General features: G+C 39.5%; 1 protein-coding gene across 7 annotated transcripts in view; it reads left to right on the top strand.

The window, feature by feature from the left end:
- The window catches only part of LOC144379232 (uncharacterized), a 97,940-nt gene that overhangs the window by 26,636 nt on the left and 47,794 nt on the right, over positions 1-23,510 (top strand). For 5 of the 7 annotated variants that reach the window (XR_013441825.1, XR_013441826.1, XM_078056556.1 and 2 more), the window contains one exon: positions 21,460-21,546. The exons of the other annotated variants lie outside the window; for them this stretch is intronic. The gene's annotated coding sequence lies outside the window, so the exon portion shown is untranslated. The remainder of the gene's footprint in view (positions 1-21,459; positions 21,547-23,510) is intronic. 7 annotated transcript variants of the gene reach the window in all.

The following is a 23,510-nucleotide window of genomic DNA, read 5'->3' as shown; positions in this document are numbered from 1 at the left end:
GTTAAAAACCAAACAAATCTTTAACTCCAAGTTCTGTTTTCAGGATGCTAGACTATTCTCTGATTAATCAGTGCCTGGAATCTGCAACCACCATTGGGGTGACATAGTTTTACACTTGCAGGTGGTTTAAAGAACCCATTGGAGGGTACCACGTTGGTGTCTTTGCTGCTGCTGAGGGTGGTGGTGGTGTGTTTGAGCAACTAGACTTGAGCATGGAGGCACAGAGCATCCTCAGCAAACAAGCATTCAATGTCCACTTCTTTGGAACAGGAACTCACGTGACGTTGACAGGACCAGCACGTGACGAGCCAAATATTTATGATTTCAAAACTACTTAAGATTAAATGTACAATGATTTCCTTAGGAAGGATAGAATGACATTTTACGTATATTGGACAGAAATAAGAGAATCAAACCCTGGCCAGAAATGTTCCAGAATGGCAAAGATCTGTTTGATCTGCTCCTCACCTGTGAAGAGAGAGTGAATGACCAGACAGTTGAAGATCTGAATTCCAGAGACAGGAGATCTGCCAGCCTATGCTTGTGAGCAACGTGGACATCCAGAACCGTGACGGAGAGGCCACCCTGGAGACATTCTTCATCCATGAGCTATGCCAGTGCATTCAGCACAGGGGGGATGTGCAGAATTAAATTGATGAGCTGCTGCAGGATTTGGAGGAGAGCTACATGGCCTTCCTGCACACAGTCGCCTGCTTCCACTGACCTGCCTAGCCTAGTGCCTGGCGGGCCATCCACCCTCCTGAACCCATCTTCTTGAGCTTCCTCTTGGTAATGCTTTTTCCTTCCTGGTATTTGTTTTTCCATTTAGGTATTCTGCCAGTGGATGGTAGTAATACCCAAATAAACTGTACCTATGAAATGAGAATATCCACATAAATGCTAGATTAAAAACAATCAAATTTTTTTTCTATCTCACTTTTACTTATGAGTGGGATTTTGATTATAAAGATTTTTTTCTTTAACCAAAAAAGAAAACAATGGTTTATAGTACATTTCCCCTGTACATCTGTCTTTCTTTGTGGTTTCTTTTCCTCCCCCCACCCCCAAGCTTGCTGGAATGTTCAAATACCCTGAATAAAGCAGTGGACTTTATCTTATTAGGAAAATAAGAAAATTAAAAAATAAAGAAGCTGTTGGACTAGAAGGGTGCGGGCAATCCCGCCCAACCCCATTCTCCATTTAAACCAGCTCTGAAGATTCACCCTTCCCTACACCTTGGATACAATTTTGATCAGCTCTCAATTTCAGATAATTCTTAGATAAGAAAAAATCTAGTCCACATTAGAGGGTCCACATTTGAGATGGTGTTGCTCTTAAAAGGGGCAGGCACCCTTAAATCCAAGCCACTTTCCTCCTGTAGGATTGTACTTTGTCCAGCTCCCACCCCACGTCCACATCGGCTCTGAGTATGGCTCCCTCTTGGGACTGCATCTCTCTCTCCTGCCCTTCCCTCCCTTGGCTTTGCCATCTGTGGCTAATGTAGCCACAGCCTTTCACTTAGAGCATTTTTTTTTTTAAAGATTTTATTTATTTGGCAGAGAGAGTGAGAGAGCACAAGCAGGGGGAACAGTAGAGGGAGAGGGAGAAGCAGGCTTCCCGCCGAGCAGGGAGGCTGATGCGGGGCTCGATCCCAGGACGCTGGGATCATGACCTGAGCCAAAGGCAGATGCTTAACCATCTGAGCCACCCAGGCGCCCCTCACTTAGAGCATTTTCAAAGTGAGACAGTTCCCATGTACCCCCAAATTTCAAGCTCTCCAAGTGATTCTCTTAAAAACCTCCTCCTCTGAGGGATAAGAACTCCCATGTTGCCTCATGCATGTGGGCTTGGGGGAAAGGAAATGCATAGCAACACAGGGAACAGACCTCACCACCTGCTTCTTCCACCTCAGTGAATTTTTCATCAACTCGTATAGTCTGGAGGAGGATGATACCTTAGGAGTGACAGAACTGGTTCCTCAGTGTTTTAACAATTCAGAAAAGTGCACGCCTTTAGAGCAAGGGAAGTCAAATCTGTTACGCAAACAATAGAGGCCTCAGCTGAACCTGAGAGTCTCTGCTGCCAGTCATTTTAACAGATTTATTTGTCAGTTTGTTTGCCACGCTCAACTGTCCCTCTTCATTTCACCCATAGACCCTGAAATATTATAAGAAAGTCTCTGTCTAGGTAACAGATGGTTGAACCAGAGATGGACTTCTGACCCTGGTGACCAATCCAAAGACTGATCCAAGCTGGTTCTTTCCTGAGAACTTTTTTTAAACATCTTTTAAAGATTTTATGTATTTATTTCAGGGAGGGAGGAGGGGAGGTTGGAAAAGAGAGAGAGAGCAGGAGCAGTGGGGAAAGGCAGAGGGAGAGGGAGAAGCAGACTCCCCACTGAGCAGGGAGCCTGCCTGGGATCATGACCTGAGCCAAAGGCCAAAGGCCAAGTCTCCACCTACTGAACCACCCAGGTGCCCCTCTCCTGAGAACTTGGACTGAGACTTAACTGAAAGTTAATTCAGAGTCAGGAGTGAGAGTCCTAATGGGCAAACTGATAGTGAGTAAGCAGAAGGAAGCACGAGGAAGTGGGAAAGCATATAGCAGAGAGGCGCAGAGAGCAGTGTCTAGTGCCTTTCCATTTCCTGGGATGCATTGTACCATACTCTCTGCATTTGTTTCTGTAAGATTCTCTTAAGTTCTTTTTTTATGGCCCCTGCTTTCACTTTAGCTGCTTGAATGAGAAATGTCTGTTCCTTGCAAACAAATAAACAGACTAGCATCATAAATTTGTAAAATATTATTTTTTTTCATTTGCCCCTTCTTTTTATTGAGTGGTTGTATTTCTCATTATTAAATTTTGAGAGTTCTTTATAAATTTTGGATTCAAATCCTTTATCAGATATATGATTTGCATATATTCTCACCTAGTTTGTGGCTTATCTTTTCATTTTCTTAAAGATGTCTTTCAAAGAGAAGTTTTGAATTTTGATGAAGCCAGATTAATCCATTTCTTTCTTTCTTTTTTTTATGAATAGCACATTTGGTGTTGTAAGCAAAGAAATCTTTGTTTAAAGTGAAGTTACAAAGATTTTCTCCTAAGCTTTCTTCTAGAAGTTTTATAGTTTTATTATATTTTACATTTAGGTCCATGATTTATTTTTGGTTAATTTTTGAACATAGTGCAGGGTTTGTTTTGGGGAGGATGGGGCACATGAATATCCAATTGTTTCAATACTATTTATTGAGAAGATTCCACTGAATTGCTTCTGAGACTTTGTCAAAAAAATCAGTTAGTCACACATATGTGTGGCTCTAGTCCATTTCACTGCATGTGATTATTAGTATGGCTTGTCTATTTTCTATTTGTCCAATCTATTGTTTTCTTCGGTTCTTTCTTTCCTGCCTTCTTTTAAGGCAAATAGAATATAATTTTAGTATTTCTCTTTTTTTTTATTTATCAGCTTTTTAGTTATATCTCTTTGTATTAAAAAAAAGTTATTTTCTTTATGGTGTGCTTTCTCTTCCTATTTCGGTATTAGACCTCAGGGGATATCTTGAATTTACAACTTTACCCTAATCCTCCACTAATCAAAGTGCTGTCTGAGGACCAACAGGCTGGGTATCACTGGGATTGTGTTAGAAATACAGAATCTTATCCTGCACGCCAGACCTACTGCATTGGAATCTGCATTTTAATGGGATCCCAGGTGATTTTATATGCATTTTACAATTTGAGAAGCCCAACTGTAACCTACTCTACACATTTAGTCAAATCAATCTTCCTAAAATTCTGCTTTCATTATGTTCCTAGAATTTTAAATGGTTCCTCATTGCTCTTAGAACAAATCAAATGCCCCAGCCTGACATTTAAGACCACAGTAAAATGGACCCAAGTCTACCGATCTTTTCCTATATGGATGTCTTTCTCCAACTAAATTGGTCTACTCTATTTAATTCTTCAAATATACCAAGCATAGTCAGAGTCTTTGCTCATGGCATTTGCCTAACTGGAATTTTCATTCCCATCTCCCTACACATCCACCCTTCAAAAACCAGTTCAGTTTCCACATCTGAAGGTTCCTGCTGCTGACCTCAGATCCCCCTGCTTTCTTGTCCTCTGAACATCTTAACTGACTATCCCAATACCTTTTTTTTTTTTTAAATTTATAACCTCCCCTCCCATTAATGCTTATTACAATACAGTGCGTAGGGTAGTGTTTTCATTCATTAATTACATCCTTATTTATTTTATTTTATTTTATTTATTTATTTTTTTTTTTAAAGATTTTATTTATTTATTTGAGAGAGAGAGAATGAGAGAGAGAGCACATGAGAGGGGGGAGGGTCAGAGGGAGGAGCAGACTCCCTGCAGAGCAGGGAGCCCGATGCGGGACTCGATCCCGGGACTCCAGGATCATGACCTGAGCCGAAGGCAGTCGCTTAACCAACTGAGCCACCCAGGCGCCCCATCCTTATTTATTTTAAAAAATTGTTTTAGTTTAAAAGAGGCTTGTTAATTTTTAGGGCTGTAATTTCTTTGATCAAGCAGGTGTTAAGGCCAAACAGAAAGAAACTGAAAGCATTGTGTTCTTGTGCTTCTATATTTGGAGGTGAAATTTTAAAAATTTTTTTTAAAAGATTTTATTTATTTGAGAGAGCATGCACACACAAGTGGGGGGGGAGGGGCAGAGGGAGAAGCAGACTCCCTGCTGAGTAGGGATCCTGACGCGTCCCAGGACGAGGACCAGGACCCTGGGATCATGACTTGAGCTGAAGGCAGACACTTAACTGACTAAGCCACCCAGGTGCCCCTGGAGGTGGATTTTTATCATATTCTGAGAGGGCGGTAATTTCAGTGACATTTTATTCCCCATCAGTATACAAAAACATGTTATATATAAACGAATTTCTAAAAGGGAAGGTTCTAATGGATCTCTTTTGAAAATATGCCTAAGATATTATTGCAACTGATGTTATATATACACATGGTTTAGGAGTCAATTGCTATGTAATTCTTCTTACGAAAAACAGTATTCCTCCCTGTCCCCATTATGCACTCTTAGTCCTTGAGTTTTAGCTGAGTGAGAAAGTGTAGATACCTCATATGCTAATATGTTAAGTCTACATATGGATTAGGCAGTTGGTGATGAGCAGGAAGAGTAGCAGTTATGAGTGAGTATGGGTTTGCATTTGGAAGCCATCTTCACTCTCCCCTCCTTTACATTTGAGCTAGTAAAACATGGAAAGAGTGAGGAGACTTGAGATGGGCCTGTCCTGGGACCCAGCAACCAAGAGTATGGCTCTTTCTCTTTTGCGGTAGCTACATAAGCATCTGCCTAAATGTAGACCAGTAGTTTTCAAACCTTTGTGTGCATCTATATCAGCTGGAGCCTTGTCACTGGGCCCCACTCCCAGAGTGTCTGATTTAGGAGGTCTGGGGTAAGGTCCAAAAATCTGCTTTCTAACAGATTCCCAGATGATGTTGGTGCATTCAAAGATTGCATTTGAGAATCACTAGTGTAGTGGGAAAATGTCAAAAGGGAAAATTAGTCCAGTAAGTCTGAAATGTTAGTGCCAGTCCCATTTCATATCTCTGTTCTTTTGAAGATGTGAAAATTGTAATCATTAATTCCAACAAATGTTTTTAAATGAACAAAGAAAAGGCACCATTTGTTTAAATAGAACTGTTTAAGGTTCTTGCTCTTTATATCAAGCATTTACAAACATCAATCTCTGTCTAAGAAAAGATTTTTAGTTTTATTTTTTAAAATTTGTGAATGCCAAGGAAATATGTTTATTTCCATGTGGCAATGAAATGGATAAACAATGCTAGAAGTACTCTGTAGATTGTTTTCACCTTGTATTCTCCTCGATGTTTTGGATAAACTAATTTTTTACTCACTATTAATTGGTCACATTATCATTTTGACATTGAGTTTTTTGTGTGTATGCTTGCTGTGTTTTATATTTATGTGTCCCCACCCCCTTTTTTTTAACAAAGATTATATTGATACTAAGTGAGGTGACCTCAGATTACTTCCTGAAGAATGGAGTCTACAGTAGTACTCTTGGAGCAGTGGATGATGCATTGTGCTTTTATTTTTAATGGTCATCTTAAAAACCAAAATACAGCTTCTGCTGATTGAATGATAAAACTGTACTTGTATCGTAATTGCTTCCCCTCTGGGAGAGGAAGCATCAATACAATACTTTACTCAAATGCTGTTAAAAAAATAATGCTTTTAAACAAGATTTTAAAATGCCTTACTATTGACTATTAAACAGTGGGTGAAAAAAATTTTTTAAGCCCAAAATTATATATCCCAGTAATTGCTGTCACTTTGGAAGGCTATATACAGTTGTCTTTTGAACAAGGCAGGTTTGAACTGTGTGGATCCACTTACATGCAGATTTTGTGTAGTACAGTACAGTACTGTAAATATATTTCCCTTATGATTTTCTAAAGATTTTATTATTTATTTGTTTATTTATTTATTTTTAAAGATTTATTTCTTGAGAGAGAGAGAGAAAGAGAGCGTGAGTGGGGGCAGGAGCAGAGGGAGAGGGAGAACCCTGACCAGACTCCCCACTGAGCATGGAGCCCAAAATCATGATCTGAGCCGAAACCAAGAGTCGGCTGCTCAACCGACTGAGCCACCCAGGAGCCCCTTATTCATTTATTTATTTGAGAGAGAGAGAGAGAGGAGAGAAGAGAGTGCACCAGCAGGTAGTGGGGGGGGGGAGGGAAAGTGGGGGAAGGAGAGGGAGGGGAAAACAATTTCAAGCAGACTCTGAACTGAGCCGGAACCAGATGTGGGGCTCCATCTCATGACACTGAGATAATGACCCTGAGATCATGAACTGAGCTGAAACCAAGAGTTGGATGCTTAACCAACTGAGCCACCCAGGCGACATTTCCTTTATGATTTTCTTAATAACTTTTTCTGTAGCTAACTTTATTGTAGGAATACAGTATATAATACATATAACATACAAAATTTGTGTTAACTATGTTATCAATAAGGTTTCTGGTCAACAGTAGGCTATCAGTAGTTAAATTTTGGGGGAGTCAAAAGTTATACACAGCTTTTCAACTGCATGGGAGCTGGCACCCATAAGCCCCATGTTGTTCAAGGATCAACTGTATTTATGTCAGTTATCTGTTATTACCTAAAACAGGGGTCTGCGAACAAGGGCCCTGTGGGCCAGATGTGTTCCACAAACTGTTTTTGTAAATAAAATTTTTTTGGAATGAAGGTAAGCTCATTCATTTAAGTATTGTCTGTGGCTGCTTTCATACTACAATAGAGGAGTTGATTAGTTGTGACAGAATCCATAGGACCAACAAAGCCTAAAATGTTTACTGTCTTAAATTTTACAGAGAATGTTTGCCAACCCCTGGCCTAAAATAGGAGCTCTTATTTTGTTTTTTATCTTATAGACACAGAACTTTTTTTGAATAGCATTTTTTATGGCAACTTTTTCTTTCTTTTTTTCTTTTTTTTAGAGAGAGAAAGAGGGAGAGAGCACAAGCAGGGGGAGCTTATGATGGCAACTTTTAATTTGTTAAGGTAGACATGATTTTTCAAAGATACAGTCATTAGTGTTAAAAAATGGTAAATAATTTGAGTGATCACATGTTCAAATGCCATTTTGTCCTAAATGAAATGTGGATGTATTTAAAATAACCATAGTTAGGGGTGCCTGGGTTGCTCAGTCGGTTAAGCATCCAACTCTTGATTTTGGCTCAGGTCATGATCTCAGGGTCATGAGATCAAGCCCCGCATTGGCTCTGGGCTCAGCGCAAAGTCTGATTGTCCCTCTCCCTCTGCTCCCTACCATCCCCGGACTCTCTCTCTCAAATAAATGAATAAATAAAATCTTTAAAAAAATAACCACACTGAAAAATAAAAATAAAATAACCACATTGATTGTATTAGGAGATTCACAAACAGGCTCTGAAACTCCAAAGTGGGATTCTGAGAAATGTTGGAGCAAGAGTACCATTGTTGAAATAAACATAGGCTCCCAATGGGATGATTCTTTTAAATCAAAAATTAGTCAGCTTATCTTTTTTGCCTACTCTGCCTTCTTTTAAGGTTGATCCTGAATAAAAATGTCTATATGATTCCAAAACAACTGGACAAATAAGTTGAGGCTATCTAGAGTCATGGAGTACAACCGAAGTTGTTTAATAGAACTTTTTATTTTACATCTGGGTTGTACTGTTGTTAAACATATAATCTTAAATTTAGTTGAACTATCTGAACAACTTTTTAAAAAAGATTTTATTTTATTTATTTTAGAGAAAATGCTCGAGTAGGGAGAGGGGCAGAAGGAGAGGGAGAAGGAGGAGAGAAGCAGACTCCTCGCTGAGCTTGGAGCCCACCAGGGGGCTCAATCTCATGACCCTACCCCCCAAGATAATGACCTAGGCTGAAATCAAGAGTCTACTCTCAACCTACTGAGCCACCCAGGCGCCCCTCTAAGCAACTTTTAATAAACGCTTCACAGTTTAATAAACATGTCATAGTTCACAGACTGTTCTGTGAAAAAGTCACATTGTAAGTGCTCAGGCAACATAAATACTCTGGCTAACCTTCAGCCAGTGAGCAAAATTAAAAAAAAAATAAAAAGAGCAATTCATATCATAGAGAAATTCCTATTATCTCACCATTACTATTACTGATCTTGCTTTTTCCCATAACTTTCTATTCTGTAAATTTCAAATGTGTAGGAAAGTTATAAGAATAATATAACTCATTCATCTCTTCATCTTGATTCACCAGTTTTTAATATTTTACCATTTACATTTATTTGTTGCTTTCTCTCCTCCCTCCCTCCCTTCCTTCTTCTTGATTCACCAATTTTTAAGAATTTTGCCACATTTGCTGTCCTCTCTTCTCTCTTCCTCTCTCCCTCCCTTTCTTCCTTCCATTACTCCTTCCTTTTTCCTTTGCTGAATCATTTGAGAATAAGTTGCAGACATCATGACACTTACCCTGAAATATTTTAGCATACGTAGCCTAAGGACATAAACCTGTGGTTATTTCAGGGTTTTCATGATTTTCAAGTGACAATGCTTTTTTATTTTTGTTATTTTTGTGATTGATGATATCATTTTACATTGCATGTATGTATATATGTATGTATGTGTGAGTGAGCGTGTATTTTATGATTCTTGGGTAATTACCTAGGAGTGGAATTGCTGGATCTGTGGAAAGTGTATGTTTAACTTACAAGAAATTGTCACTTTGTTTTTTAGAGCAACCATATAATTTTGTATTCTCATAATCAGTGTTTGAGAATTTCAGTTGCTCTATGTCCACAGAAACACTTGACTTTCCCACTCTTCTACATTTACATTTTAACCATTCTTTTTTTTTTTTTTTTTTTGGTGCAAAAGGTGGTTTTATTAAAGCCTGGGGACAGAACCCGTGGGCAGAAAGAGCTGTCCATTTTAACCATTCTGATGTGTTTGTAGTGGCATTACATTATGATTTCATTTGCATTTGCTTTATGACTGAAGTTGTTGACAATATTTTCATGGGCTTGTTGCATTTATACACTTATTTTTGGATGCTTTGTCTTTTTAAATGTTTTGCCAATAGAAAAAAATAACCTTTTTGTTTTAGAACAGTTTTTGATTTACAGAAAAATTGCAAAGATTGTACAGAGAGTTCCCATATGCCCTGTACCCAGTTTCCCCTATTATTAACATCTTATATTAGAATGGTACATTTATGATAATTAATGAAATACTGATACATTATTATTAACAAAAGTCCATATTTTATTCAGATTGCCTTAGGTTTTACCTTTTTCTATTTCAGAATTTCATCTAGGATATCAGATTATATTTAGTCATTGTATCTCTTTAAAAGCTCCTCTTGGTTATGACAGTTTCTCAGACTTTTCTTGTTTTTGATGACCTTGACAATTTTGAGGAGTACTTGTCAGGTATTTTGTAAAATTCCCCTCAACTGGGATTTGTCTGATGTCTTTCTTTTGTTTAGATTGGGATTGGGAGGAAAATCACAGAGGTGAAGTGCCATTTTCATCATATCACATCAAGAGTACATACTATCAACATGGTTTACCACTGTTGATGTTGACTTTAATAACGTGGCTGATGTAATGTTTGTCAGGTTTCTTACATTTCAGTTTTTTTTCAAAATACATTTTGTATTTTTGATGTTTATGCACATTTCCAAAATACTGTGTTTCTAAAAAATAATAGCTGACTGTAATACTCCCAACTTCATTATTTCCTTTCCCAAAGTGGCCTTCAGTAGAAATATAAATTAAGGAGGGCACGTACTGCATGGAGCACTGGCTGTTATACAAAAACAATGGATCGTGGATCACCACATCAAAAACTAATGATGTATTGTATGGTGACTAACATAACATAATAAAATTAAAAAAAACAAAAGTTTAACTAAGTTAGTTTTTTTTTTTAAAGATTTTTCTTTATTTATTTGAGAGAGAGAGTGAGAGAGAGAGAGAGCACAAGATGGGGGAGCGGGAGAGGGAGAAGCAGACTCCCTGCTGAGCAGGGAGCCCGATGTGGGACTCGATCCCGGGACTCCAGGATCATGACCTGAGCCGAAGGCAGTCGCTTAACCAACTGAGGCACCCAGGCGCCCTAACTAAGTTAGTTTTTGATGCTCTCCAACTTCCTTTTCCTTTAAGAAGTCATTATGAATGTCAATTCTGTGCCAACTGTTGTGTGCCATAACAGTGACCACAGTCTATGCTCTCAAAAAACTCATTGTCCAGGGAGTGACCAGAGAAATAAAGAGAAAGTTGCAATGCAATGGGATGTATGCTATAATAGAGGAAATTTCAGGATGCTCTGGAGGGATGCCACATCTTACGGTGTGTCAGAGGAGGCTTCCTGGAGAAAATTACTTCTAGGCAGAGACCTGAATGAAAAGGAATTAGCCAGATAAAGCTGGAGAGAGGATAAAGAAGAGTTCCAGGCCAAGAAAGTGGCTTCTTGCCCAAAGACCAGTAAGTGAGAAACCATTGTATGAATTGGATATTCAGGTAGTTTATGAGGATTCAAGCCCAAGGCAAGCTGATCAGTGAGAATATTGGCTGGAGAGGTGAGGAGAGTCCAGAGCACAAAAACATTACAAGTCACATTAAAGACTTTAGACCAGTAGTTATCTATAGGGTGTGGGATGGGGGAGGTCAGTGCTGTCTCCACTATCCCAAAATTTGTAGAGATTTTTGCTTCTAATGTAATCACAGCCAAGCATTGTTAAAAATTGAACTAGGGGCGCCTGGGTGGCTCAGTCGTTAAGTGTCTGCCTTTGGCTCAGGTCGTGATCCGGGGGTCCTAGGATCGAGTCCTGCATCGGGCTCCCTGCTCCATGGGAAGCCTGCTTCTCCCTCTCTCACTTCCCCTGCTTGTGTTCCCTCTCTCACTGTGTCTCTCTCTGTCAAATAAATAAATAAAATCTTAAAAAAAAAAAAATTGAACTAATGCTGTTTATGTTAATTATTTGTATTTCTCCTTTATATTAGAATGCTATCTGTTTAAATTCTGTACATAGATCATTTACTTTCTCTAGGAATTAACTTTCAGAATAATGGGGGGATGATCAAAATTATTTGTTATATAATATTTTGCCTAACAAAGTTGAAAACTAGTGTAGACATGCCGAAGGCAATGAAGAGTCCCTGTAAGCATTTAAGCAGGGAATGATATGAGCAGATCTGTGTTTTGGGAAGATCCTTCTGGCTGTAATGTGGAGAACAGATTAGAAGGAGCTGTCTTGGGAGTCTGAAGACTAGTTGGATGACTATTGTAGTAATACAGATGAGAAACGATGGTGGCCTTCATGAAGTAAGGTACCAGTCATGGAGATATAAAGAATATAATGATTTTCCCCACTGGATTCTTTAAAGAGTTAGCTTTTCTTCTCCCAGTATATTTGCTTTCCAGACCAAAAGAATGTTTGAAATTTCAGGCATCCTGAAAATTCATGGGGAAATATTTTTTTTTAAAGATTTTATTTATTCATTTGACAGAAAGAGCCCAAGCAGGGTGAGCAGCAGGCAGAGGGAGAAGCAGGCTCCCCACTGAACAGGGAGCCTGATGTGAGGCCTGATCCCAGGACCCTGGAATCATGACCTGAGCTGAAGGAAGACACTTAACTGACTGAGCCACCCACGTGCCCCTCATGGGGAAATGCTTTAGAGCAGAGACATTCCCCATATTTCTCAAGTTATATCAATAGTGTAATGTTTAAGAGCCCAGACCTTGGACAAACTGCTTAATTTCTCTAGGCCTCAATTTCTTCGTCAGCAAAATATGGGTATTAATTTTACCTACCATGTTGTAATTCGATGAGCATAGATATTCTCTTCACCTACTTGTTAGACCAACCTTGACTCTAGCCAAAAAGAATTTCAAGAACAAATTGCACAGTTATCTTTCATGTAGTGTATTGGATTTATACTCAACCACATGGTCACAATTTGCTCCATTTGGGACAAATTTCAGACAATTCTAGAATTGGAATGCTTGGCCATGATCAGTGGCCACAGAAGAGAGTGAAACTTATCTGTGGGCACCAGGCTTTAACCCAGTGGCAAATGTCTTTATAATCTGTTATTGTCCTTTGAGGCTATGGAGAAGTGCCTTTCCAGAACTTGTGAATGAGGAAATAAGAATGTCCTCTGAAAATAAACTGTAGGATCATAGGAAAAAAATGTATAGTTACCTGAAAGAGATAGACTGACTTGGGCCAGCAAAATACCAATAATCTGGGGCGCCTGTGTGGCTCAGTCGTTAAGCGTCTGCCTTTGGCTCAGGTCATGATCCCAGAGTCCTGGGATTGAGCCCCGCATCCAGCTCCCCGCTGTGCGGGGAGCCTGCTTTTCCCTCTCCCACTCCCCCTGCTTGTGTTCCCTCTCTCGCTGTGTCTCTCTCTGTCAAATGAATAAAATCTTAAAAAAAAAAAATACCAATAATCTGACTGATGATATATTAACACATCTAAAGACATCAGTCAAGAAAGTATTGATTAGCCATTGACTCTTAGGTAAAGAAACATATAGGCAAAACTCAACAAAGCTCAGAGTAAAGGAAAATAACTCTTAGCTTGAATGTGTCTGGTTTTAATGAAGATGGGTGCAGGGGTGACAGCTAATGGATTATTGAGGATTTTGATTCTTCTTGTAATCTCAACTGAGATTGATGCTGTGACAGTTATTATAAGTAGTTCTTATTATTTCTTCCCTCCTTTTCTCCTAGGAATAGGACCTTTTATTTTTCACTGGGCACTAGCTCACCCAGAATAAAGACTATATTTCCCAGCATCTTTTGAAATCAGGTGTGGCTATATGACCAAGTGTTTGTTTAGGAGATGCAAGCTGCATCGTGTGTACAATTCTCAAAAAGTTTTTTTTTTTTTTTTTTTTTTTTTTTTTTTTAATAAGGAAAGGGTATGCTTTCCTCTGCTTTCTCTTTCTTCCTTTTGGTTAGAATGTGTATGTGATGGCTGGAGATTGAGCAGCTATCTTGAACCATGGTGTTGAAACCATATCTTGAGGGTGGCAGAGCAACAAGATAGAGGGAGCCTGGGTAATGGTGGATTTGCTATATAAGTCTTGATTTGTTGAATCTGGACTTATTTTAAAGAGAGATCATAACTCGTTCAAATATACCTTGTTCAAGCTACAGATATTTGAGGAATTCTACCACTTATAGCTGAATCTAATTTTAACTAATACAGATGCCTCAGAGTCAGTATTAATTTCCTTTTGGTACTATAATGAATTATCACAACTTAATGGCTTAAAATATTGCAAATTTATTCTATCACAGTTCTGGAGGTCAAGAGTCCACATTGAGTCTTACTGAGTTGGAATCAAGGTGTCAGCAATGTTGTATTTCTCCTAGAGGCTTCAGAGGGAAATGTATTTCCTTGCCCTTTTTAGCTTCTAGAGGTCTTTCTTCACTGATTTCTAGATCATTCAGCTCAGTCGGAGCTTACAACTCTTGATCTTAAGGTTGTGAGGTTGAGCCTTTAAAAAAAAAAGAAAGGACTTAGTCAAAGGTATGTGAAGTAATGTTTCTATGTAATATTTTTTAACATAGAAAAAAAGTCTCTTGGAAGATATTTTAATAGACATTAGGGTTGTTTTATTCTTAAAATAAGTACTGATAATATTCTGACATTGTGACAATAAGTAAAGCCTACTTTTAGTTAACTAATGAAATAAATGAATAAAATGTACGGTAAAATTGAAATCAGAATTTTTTTTTAAAAGATTTTATTTATTTGACAGAGAGAGAGAGAGAGCCCAAGCAGGGGAATGGCAGAGGAAGAGGGAGAGGCAGACTCCCCGCTGAGCAGGGAGCCTGATGCAAGGCTCGATCCCAGGACCTCAGGATCATGACCAGAGCTGAAGGCAGATACTTAACTGACTGAGCCACCCAGGTGGCCCTAAATCAGAATGCTTTTTAAACAAATGAATTCTAATGTAACACTTTTAAGCAAAATGGTTATCAGTGATCATTATCAGCAGATAAGATGTTAGAAATATTAATTATTATAAGAAACCTGAAGATTCTTTCAAGAATATTAAGGTGACTTAGAGTTAGCAGGTTCTGGGATGCCTGGGTGGCTCAGTTGGTTAAGCAACTGCCTTCAGCTCAGGTCATGATCCTGGAGTCCCAGGATAGAGTCCCACATCATGCTCCCTGCTCAACGGTGAGTCTGCTTCTCCCTCTGACCTCTACCCTCTCATGCTCTCTCTCTCAAATAAATAAATAAAATCTTAAAAAAAAATAGAGTTAGCAGATTCTTTTCATCAAGTGCATTAAACAGATTGGGGTAAACATTTCCCCAGGGTGTAACAATCTCCAAAATTTTCTCTACAACTTAATATTCAGTGTTACCAATGCCTTCCCTTACATAATAAAGAAATTAAAGCATAAAGTAGGAAAAACAAGCTGGATTTATTGAGACAACTCCGGATCATCACTTCCTGGAAGGTGGGAGGTCAGATTTATTCTTAACTTCTGAGCCTCCTTCTTCAACCATTTACTCTGTGTTCTCAGCCTAAAATGCCCTTCTTATTGGCCTAGTAAACACCTGTTCATCTTCCAAGATTCACATTAAATATCACTTTCTCTGTGAAGGCTTCCTTGGCCCTAAGGGGAAATTGACCCTTTCCATCTTCTGTGCACACACTGCACACTCTGTACTTTTTTTTTTAAGATTTATTTATTTATTTTAGAGAGAGAGAGAGAGAGAGAGCAGGAGGGAGGGCAGAGGGAGAGGGAGAGAATCCTCAAGCCGACTCCCGGCTGAGGATGGAGCCAATGTGGGGCTCCACGCGGGGCTCAATCTTACAACCCTGAGATCATGACCTGAGAGAAAATCAAGAGTTGGATGCTTAACTGACTGAACCAACCAAGTGCCCTGCATACCCTGGACTTTTTACATATGTCCACTCTATTATATGCAAGCTTTTTGAGGGCAGGGATATATGTATATGTAAACTTAGTTAGTATAGCACTTACTGTAGTACTATACCAGGCACTATTCCAAACATTGCATAAATATTCAGTCATTTAATTCCCATAACAGTCCTATGAGATATGAGGACTTCATGAAATATTACCCCCATTTTATAAATGAGGAACCCAAAGTATAGTGTTATGTAATTTAGCTTTACTCATCTCTCTCTCACTAGCTCCCAAAGCTGATGTTTTGCATAGGGTAGGCATTCATTCATTCAGTAAATATTTATCCAATACCCCATATATCTCAGGTATTCTTTTAGGTGCTAGGATACAGCAATCAATGAAGTTGACATAAACCCTTCCCTTGTGGAACTCATATTCTGGTGGTAGATATAGGCAAAAAAAAAAAAAGAGGGGGGGGTAAGTAAAATAAATCTATGTTCTGGTAGATGGCAATAAATTTTACAGAAATAAAGCAGGGAAGGTAAAAGGGAGGTACTTAGGAGTTGTAATTTTATTTTATTTTATTTTTAGCTTGTAAACAATGGAAATTTATTTCTCACAGTTCTGGAGGCTGGAAGTCTAAGATCAGAAGCCAGCAGATTCAGTGGGGTGGCTGATGAAGACCCATTTCCTGGTTCATACCTGGGCCCTTCTGTGTCCTCACATGGTGGAATGGTTGGGAGTTGTGATTTTATTTTATTTTATTTTTTTAAGATTTTATTTTTAAGTAATCTCTACACTCAACATGGGGCTTGAACTCACAACCCCAAGATCAAGAGTCCCATGCTCTTCCAACTGAGCCAGCCAGGTACCCCAGGAGGTGTGATTTAGATGATACATTAGTCATGGTTCTCCAGAGAGATAGAAACAATAGACTTTATTCTTCTTCTTCTATATATAAAGTAGATTATTATAAGGAATTGGCTCACATGATTATGGAGGCAGAGAAGTTCCAAGATATGTAGTCAGTAAGCTAGAGAACCAGCAGAGCCAGTAGTGTGGTTCCAGTCTAAGTCTGAAGACTTGAGAAGCAGGAGTGCTAATGATGTAAGTTCCAGTCCAAGGACAGAAAATTAATTTCACAGTCAGGCAGGCAAAGTTCCCTCTTACTCCAGCCTTTTTGTTCTATTCAGGTCTTTAATTAATAGGATGACACCCCTCCATATTTTGGGAGGGCAATCTGCTTTACTCAATCTACTGATTCAGAGGTTCATCTCATCCAGAAACATCCTCACAGATACATCCATACATCAAATGTCAGAATAACATTTGACCAAACGCCTGGGTACCCCGTGGTCTAGTCAAGTTGATACATAAATGAACAATTGTGAATGGGTAAACAGGGAAGGGCTCACTGAGAAGGTAGCCTCTGAGGGAGGGAGGTGAGTGAGTCATGTCTGAAGGAAGAACATCCCAGGAACAGTGAATACAAAGGTCTGGGGGTGTCTGGGAAGGTCAAGGAACAGCAAAAGGTGGGGAGAGTGCTGCAAGAATGGGATAGGCAAGGATGAAAAAGCAAGGGATATAGTTCAAGAAGGAATGGGCAGGGAACAGAGCATGTAGGGCTTTAAAGGAATTTTAGGAATTGAGCTTTTGCTAAAAACATCATTGGAGGGTTTTTGAGCAGAGGAGTGACCCTCTTTGATTTGTGTTTTATCAATATCACTGGCTTCTGCTTTGAGAAGAGTCTGAAAAGTGTCAAAAATAGAAGCTGGGAGACTAGTTGGGAAACTCCTGCACTAATTTAGGTGAGTGGTACCATTGGTAGTAGTGAAAATAGTAAGAAGTGGTCACATTCTGGACACAGGTTGAAGGTTAAGCTCACAGATCAGATCCAGCGTGTGAGAGAAAGCGAGGCATCAAGGATGACCTCAAGGTTTTGGCCTGAGAACTGGAGAAAGGTAGAAGAGAAATAGAGTTTGGTGGTGGGGCAGCAGTAAGAGATCAGGAGTTCAGTTTTGGACTTGTTAAATTTGAGATGTCTGTTAGTCATCCCAGTGGAGATATTGAGGCAGTTGGATATGTGAGTCTGGAGTTCAGGGGAGGAATGCAGGCTGAACACAGCATATAATAAATGGTATTTAAAGCCATGAGACTGGATGAGACCAAATAAGTGAGTGAAGATAGAAAAGAGAAGAGGTCCAAGGACTGAATCTTGGAATACTCCAAGTTTTGGAAATCAGAAAGATGAAGAGAATCTAAGAAAGAAGAATGAGGGGGAGAAGCCAGATAGGTAAGAGGAGGACCAGGTAAGTGCATCCAAAAGCCAAGTGGAAAGTGATTCAAGGAGGAGAGATCATATTCTGCTATCAAGTAAGATGAAGATTAAGACTTGGCCATTGGATATAGCCACAGGGAAGTCAAGGTGACCTTGATAAGAGCAATTTAGTTGAAGTAGATTAGATAAATATCTTTTTGGATTAGGTTTAAGAGAGAACTGAGGGGGCACCTGGGTGGCTCAGTGGATTAAGAGTCTGACTCTTGGTTTTGGCTCAGGTCAGGATCTCAGGGTCATGGGACTGAGCCCTGCATCAGGCTCCATGCTCAGCATGGAGTCTGGTTGGGATTCTTTCCCTCTTCCTGTCCCTCTCCCTCTGCCTCTATCCCCGCTCACATTCTCTTTCTCTCTCTCTCTTAGTGTCAGACTTTTTTTTCTCTTTTTTTTCTCTCTCTCTTAAATAAGTAAGTAAGTAAACAAACAAAGAAAGAAAGAAAGAAAGAAAGTCTTTAGAAAAAAGAGAGAATGGAAAGGAAGATATTGGAGATGGTGAATATAGACAACCTGTAGAAAGAAAGAAATGGAGGTAGTAGCTGGAGGAGGAAGTGGGGTTAAGAGAGGGTTTTTCAAAGGTGGGAAAATAATGTCCATAGATTGATGGAAATGATCCAGTAAAAAAGGCAGAATTGAGAAGATAATTATTGGAGTGATGTCCTTGAGTAGGTGAGAGTGAGTGGTAGCTAGTCTACAAGTGGAGAAAGTGGACTTTTCTAGGGGCACACAGTGTTCATCTATAGCCATGGGAAGGAAGCCCAGGACATGGCCCTGATGCAGGTGGTGGGTGTTTGTGGGGGCTCTTTTCTGATTCATTCTACCTCCTTAGTGAAACCAGAAGCAAGGCTATTGACAGAATGAAAATGGGTGGTGTGTGGGTATTTGAGGTTTGCAGAACAGAGAAGGTATAAAATATCTCCTGGGAGAGTGGGAGAATAAAAGGACCAGGAAAACAGTATGATTGCTGGTAGCATTAGGGCCTACTTGTGGTTTATGATCATAATTTAATGCGGGATCTCAGCATGGTTTGGTTCTTTGCCAGCCACATTTAGCATGCACAGTAGGCACTATGGGGAACAGTGCCTTTAACAAGGGTCCTTGTTCAACCAAATGAATATCTCAAAGTGTGGCAGGGATCAAGGGAGCTGAGGGCACATGCAATGTAATATAAGTGATTTTAAGCTGAGTAAGGAATTGAATGAATGCATACACGAATGAATGAACTGTTTCCCCATTTGGAATAAGTTTTTTCTCTTCATCCATTGATTTAACACACTTGATTCTTAATGACCCACATAAGAACTGTACAATCCAGAAACCAGGCTTGGGGTTAAGCTAGTAAACATGCTCTTGGGTAAGAATAATTGAAGAGGGGCAAATGTTATGTCATAGGTCGCAGTGGAGAGGGAGTTTGCTATTTAAGTTTTCCCTTAGATTGTTTAGAACTCATCTTTTATTCAAATATTAGCTTTTTCTGGCAGCAAAACACTGACCTCTGGCAAATGCTGGAGAGTGACTCACAGAAGTTTCCATGAACACACAACTTTTTTTTTTTTTTTTTTTGCCAGAACTCCGCATCTTTATATGTGCCTGATAAATATTTGGATTGATCCTAATTAGGACTGTGTATCAGGGGCATGATGATGAGGGGACTCTTATTCCCTTTGGGTCCCTGTTTGGCTTCAATTTTGACTTCAGCAGGCAGAAAGAGAGGCAAATATTAGTAGCTGTCTTTAGCCATGGAAAAAATATTTACGGTGCAGTCTCCTTTAATCTAAGCTCAGGGTTAGAGAGGGCCAAGCAGCCTTTCTTAGCCATCCACCATTGACACACCCATCATTTTTCATCTCCCTAAATCTTAAATATGGCACAAAATGAAATGTTCTTTCTCCTTCATTCTACATATATAGCATGGCCCCTCCCTGGCCAAAGCCTTGTTACTCTTTGTGGTCAGGGACCTTGGTGAATACAGAGTATGTGTGCGCTATATTAAAACTAGTGGCCTAAAAATAGTTGTGTGCAAATAGAAGATGTGTGTTTGCTGAGTTCAGGCTTGCCAAGCCCTGGAATGCTTAACCTGGGAGTGTGGCAAGTATATCTTGTCCTGTTACCTGGAAATCCTAACCAAGGCAGAATCCAAAGGAATTCAATACACAGGCACTCCTACTCAGACCAGTGGTTCCCAACAGGGGCAGTACCACCATTTAGGAGATGTTCTGGGAATTGTGGGTGCATTTTTGGTTATCATGATGATTGAAGCCATGCTAACTGGTATTTGGTGGCTGGGAGCCAGGCTTGACAGATGTGTGGAACAGTGCCATAGAACAAAGAAATTATCCTGCCTATCTTTCACACATCCTTCAGGGCATTGATGTGGATGAAAAACCTACTTACAGTTATTTGAACATAGACCACAACTCTAATTTTATTTCTTTTTGTTGCACATAGAGCATTATGTTAATTTAAAAAAGGTTTTCTGTGTTTTAGTAAGTTATATATGAATTTCATTTCAGGACAGTGAAGGAGATCTTTCTTCTTTCTTTCTTTCTCTCTTTCTTTTTTTCAGATTTTATTTATTCATTTGATAGAGCACAAGGAGGGGGGGAGCAGCAGGTAGAGGGAGAAGGAGAAGCAGGATCCTTGCTGAGCTGAGCAGGGAACCCCACTCGGGGCTCGATCCCAGGACGCTGGGATCGTGACCTGAGCCGAAGGCAGACGCTTAACTGACTGAGCCACCCAGGCACCCCCGAAGGAGATGTTTCATTGTAAAAGTATTCTTTTATGACTGAGAACTACTGTTCTAGATATTTGGTTGTGCCTTATCCTTTCCGGGCAAATTCAGAAATTATCTATAAGCTCATCTACCCTTAGGCCTAAGAGGTAGGGAGGCATCCATCTCAGGAGTCCACATTTAAATTCTAAAGTATGAAGAGTTTCAATTGGGGGCTGTCTGTGGTTCCACCTGCCTTACCCCATATTAGGAAGAAATTAAAGATAGGAACAGCCAAAGCTTCTTGTGGAAAAGGAAATCACAGTACAGGTAGGTATGTGAGGATGAGACAGTCTGGGGTTAAGCATCAAATTAAGGATATCCTCGCCAGGGGTGGAGATCATGCCTTCTCTGTCTTCTAGCCTTCCAGTCCCAAACTCTCCCCACCCCAGATAAGCACACACAACCTACTCCTGTTCCTGGAAATGTAAAGTACATGTCCCAGTTACTCCATACACACTGCAAACAGACTTCCTTTATTCTCAGGATGTGTGCTCAGGATGTGTGTGAAGGTTTACACTAAAACATGTCATCCACCAAGCTCCAGACATTCCACTTGAATGAAGGTGCCAAGTGAAAGGTTTGGAAAGATCTTCAAAAGATCCAGAGAGGCAAAGTGTTCATTAATCAGGACCCTACAATTATAAGGATCTGAGGCCTTTTCCCATTGTTAGGTTGAAGCAGCTGCAAATAATCACAGTAGGAAGGAGCAGTGCATGACACCACAATGTTATGTGCTTAAAATGGCAAAATGATTTTCTAAAGAGAGAAACAGACTAAAAGGAAGGTCTTAGGGACCACCGAAGAGAAGGCTTGGAGTCAAAACTTATGAAATTATGGGATACTTTCTGCTGTTGAGCATGATGTGAAATCTCAGGAGGTAAAAGGATTGACTGAGAAATAAATGTTGTTTGGTTCCAGACTCAACATGGTCTCTCATGAATCTACGCCAAGACCCCTTACAGTGGAGTTGTGGCTTGGACCAAATATTTGCTGAATGAGGTCAAGGTATGGAGATGAAGGGCTCGATGGAGGGAAGTGATGTGGTTAAGAGGAGGGTCAGCTTCATGGGTATGTAACCTGTGTTTACAAGGGCCCCACACTTGGTTTAATGTTCTGCTGTCGCCATCCTGAGATTATTAACCATTTTTGAACAAGGGCCCCCACATTTTCATTTTACACTGGCCCTTCAAATTCTGTAGCCAATCCTTGTGAAGAGAGAGAACATCTGAGTCTGAGAGACCTGGGTTCAAATCCAAGCTCTACCACTAGCTAGATTTATGATCTCGGGCAACTTTTTCAACCTCTCTCAATCTGTAAAATAGGAACCATAATGGTAACTATCTCCCAGAAGACTAAAGGAAGGCTAAAAGAAGCAATAGGTTGTGAAGACAAAAAACCAATATAGCAGTATTCAGTAAATAGTATTAGTGTTATCAATGACAAAGATCTGGATGACACTGCAAAGGCATCAAGGCACCAAGCAGTGCTGGTGTAGAATTGTTTTCTAAATTCATTTTTACTAACACATTTCTTCTCTGGGTGTGTGTATTGATGTCACCATCCCTGTGGCAAGACAGGCTAAGATAATTTTCTTAATTGCAGGCTTCACTGACACATTTTGTGCCAGAACCGAAGAAGAGTAGGTGTTATTTCAGATCTGTGAATCATCACACACACTCATGCATTGCATATTTCTTATAGATTTAAAGAGTTGAACTCTAACCAAGATAATGGAGACATTATTTTAGAATGTAGAAATATGCCCATATAAAGGCAACTTGCTGTTGAAAATACTTCCTTTGCTGCGTGGGCCTGCCAAGTCATTTTATTTGCCATACAGTTATTTAATGCAATGTTCTCAACCAAAGAAGGTGCAAATCAAAAAAACCACCGGACCCATTTTGCTAGGACTACATATTAATTATCACCTTGTCATGAACAAATTGATTGTATTATATTAGAATAGGATTTGGGCTAAGTGAGGAATGAAATGTGGAAGTAAGGCTGAGTGGAAGGATTTTCTTCCATTTGACTAAATGCCCCCTATTAATTTCTTGCTTATTACTATAATTAAAAGTAGTCTTTGGCAGTGCATGTCCTTTTAAAATTATTTCTGAAGTTTAGAACAAATTTTTTAAGTGTGAAATGGATTTTTTAAAAAAGGTTTTAATGTATTAAATATGCCATGACTATGCCATTTAGTGAAAATACCTCGGCTACCATACTGTGATAAGGAATTTTCCTCCAAAGAGGTGAGTCATAGTTTTGGAAGAAAACTCTTCAATTGCTAGGAAGACAAAATTGCTCATGTAATGTGGGAAGTGACTTTTTTCTCCCAACCAAGGCTAGTTCCACAGTTGCATGTGAAGGTAAAATTGTCTCCCACCTCTTTCTATACATTTTAACCTGGGCTTTACTCCATCACTAAATATAATCTGACACATGCAGCATTAGGGATTTAGGGATGACTCTCCCTAATTTTGTATGTTACTTAAAAAAAAAAAAGCCTTTTTTTATTGTAGTAGAACCTATAACATAAAATTTGCCATCACAACCATTTTTTAAAAAAGATTTGTTTGTTTATTTAAGTAATCTCTACACCCAATGTGGAGCTCAAACTCATGACCCTGAGATAAAGAGTCGCATGCTCTACTGAGTGAGTCAGCCAAGGGCTCCCCATCATAACCATTTTTTTTTTAAAGATTTATTTATTTATTGTGGGGTTGGGGGCAGAGGGAGAGAGTCTTAAGCAGACTCCATGCTGAGCGCAGAGGCTGAGGTGGGGCTCAATCTCATGACCCTCAGACCAGGACCTGAGCCGAAACCGAGAGTCGGATGCTTAACCGACTAAGCCACCCATCACAACCATTTTTAAGTGTACAACTTCAGTGGCAGTAAGTACATTCACATATATTGCATTTTCTTAGAGGACTTCAGTGCCTAAATATGGAGAATCATGGCCATATCTT

The sequence above is a fragment of the Halichoerus grypus genome, chromosome 10 (assembly GCF_964656455.1).
Source record: "Halichoerus grypus chromosome 10, mHalGry1.hap1.1, whole genome shotgun sequence".
Lineage (NCBI taxonomy): Eukaryota > Metazoa > Chordata > Mammalia > Carnivora > Phocidae > Halichoerus > Halichoerus grypus.
Note: the sequence above shows the minus strand (reverse complement) of the source record. Positions and strands in the feature narration are given on the sequence as shown.